We start from the raw sequence: 2,702 nt of genomic DNA, 5'->3' as shown, positions 1-2,702 counted from the left end.
TATATATATACATTTATATATATGTATATATCGACATGGATGTATATATATGCATTATATATCTCTGCAGAAAGATATATATATATATATATATATATATACATTAATATATATTAATATATATATATATATTAATATATATAAATATATCTAAGTTTGGGTGTATAGGCGAGGCGGTTTGCATGCGTTTGTTTTGAAGTTGTCGCTGTTCTTTAGAGCTGCGGCCCAAAGTAAATAATATCTAATATAAATAAAAAAGTTAAATTAAATTAAATTAACTAAATAAATTTAATTAATTAAATAAATACAAACAAAACAAAATAAACTGTCTCTCTGCCCCGGTTGGCGCATGCAGCAATTTGTGCGTCTCCTTTTATATTTTTCGTCTATGTTTAGTTTTAAATACTTCATACACCTGAGCGTTTAGAATTAAGGGTTTAGGGTTTAGGGTTTAGGGTTTAGAGGTATGTTTGAGTTGGAGTTGCGGAGATGAACGAAGAAACAAGAGCAGCAAACAAGTCAAAGAGAGACAGCTAGATAAAAAGATATATGCATATTATATATTATATATTATATATTATATATTATATATTATATATTATATATTATATATTATATATTATATATGTTTATATATATCTACATATAGACGCATAGATATATAGATAGATAGATAGATAGAGTTAGAAAGAGAGGTAAAGAAAGAGCAGCGAATATAAACAAACAAATAATCCTAAAGAGAGACAGAGAGAGACAGATAAACAAAGAGAGACAGAGAGTAGCTGCTAACAGCTCTGTTTTCTTCATCTTTGTCTATGCGGCTCTCTACTCTAATATTTTTTCTTTGTTCCGACTCTACCCTAAACCCTAAACCCTAGTAAACAAACCCCTTTATTCAGTACAGCCTAAACCCTATCCGCATTATTCGCTAAACCCTAAAACCCTAATAAACCCTAGCCTTGCTAAAACCCTAAACCCTAATTCCTGTTCACCTGTATACTCTGTCGGCAAGTACTAATGAGGGTTTAGGGTTTAGGGTTTAGGGTTTAGGGTTAGGAGGGTTTTTCGTAGGTTTGTGGGGCTTTAAATGGTTTACTAATGAGGGTTTATTAGGGTTTAGGGTTTGCATAAACCCTAAACAATCTGTTTAATAGTCCTTTTGATAGGCAGAAGAAAATAAAAGACAGCAAAACCCTCAACCACGTAGTGCTATTTGCTGCTGCTGCTGCTGCTGCTGCTGCGGCAAATGCATGCAGATGCATATATATCTTCTGCGTGCATGCATGCATGCAGATGTATGTATATCTTGTGCATGGATGCATGCATGTAGATATATCTGTAGATATCTGCATGCATGCATGCATGCATGCAAATATATATCTACATGCTTCTTCTACATGCACGCATGCATATCTGCATGCATATATATCTACACGCATATATATCTGCATGCATATATATATATATTATATATCTATATATATATCTATATGCATTAATATCTACAATATATATATATATATATATATATTTATATATATATATATAAATGCATTTATATAGATCTGCAAATACATGTATATGCATCTAAATAAATATATCAATCATGTACAAGTAGCGACATATAAATATAGATACAGAAATAGATAGATAGAAGTAAATAGATGAAATTATTGCTGATATTCAAGCGCTTTCTTCTTAAGCAAGTCCTGTACTGACCCTAACAGCCTCTTAAAAGACTTTCGCTCTAATGCAGCTACACGACAGCTGCCTTTCGCAACTACACTCGCCGCACGCAGATCGCCGGTTAATAAAGCTAACTCTCCGAAGTAATCTCCAGGCTGAATATAAATATAACAATATAAATATAATAATATTAATATAAATATAATAATATAATAATATAAATATAATAATATAAATATAAATATAATAATATAAATATAATATATATATAGTATAATATATGTATATGTATATTATATATATGTATATATATATATATATGTGCTTATGTATAAGCTTATATGTTTATATATATGTTTATACGCTCATATGTGTTTATATATATGTTGTTATTTATGTATATATATATATATATATTATAATAATTATATATATAATATATAATAAATGAATAGAGGCCACATTGGAATCCGTTTGAAACCCTAAACCCTAAACCCTAAACCCTAAACCCTAATAATAATAATAAATAAGGGGACGAGGCTTACATGATAGGTATCGATATGCTGGGGTTCCGGCTGATCTTTAGAGTGTTTATAGACGACAGCACAGCCGTCTTCAATTAGATAGAAAACATCACCAGGCTCTCCTTGCCTAACAATATATTCGCCGTCTGTATATTCTTCAGTCTTCAGCGCATCTGCTAATTTTAATCTGTCGTATGCACTCATTGACTCCAGTATCCTTACCTAACATTGTTAAACAAATATATATATATATATATATTTATAAATTAATATATATATATATATATATATATGTATATGTATTATATGTATGTATATTGTTGTAGATAAATAAATAAAATAATGTTTTTAATCAGACAAAAAAACAAAGAAGTAAGAAAGATATAAGATATAAATGTATATGTTTATATATGTTTATATATGTATATATATGTATATATATGTGTATATGTATATTTATTTATTTATTTATTTATTTATTTATTTATTTAT

Source organism: Eimeria acervulina, genomic scaffold (assembly GCF_000499425.1).
Source record: "Eimeria acervulina Houghton genomic scaffold, Eah_scaff260, whole genome shotgun sequence".
Classification (NCBI taxonomy): Eukaryota; Apicomplexa; class Conoidasida; order Eucoccidiorida; family Eimeriidae; genus Eimeria; species Eimeria acervulina.
This window is presented reverse-complemented; position numbering follows the sequence as displayed.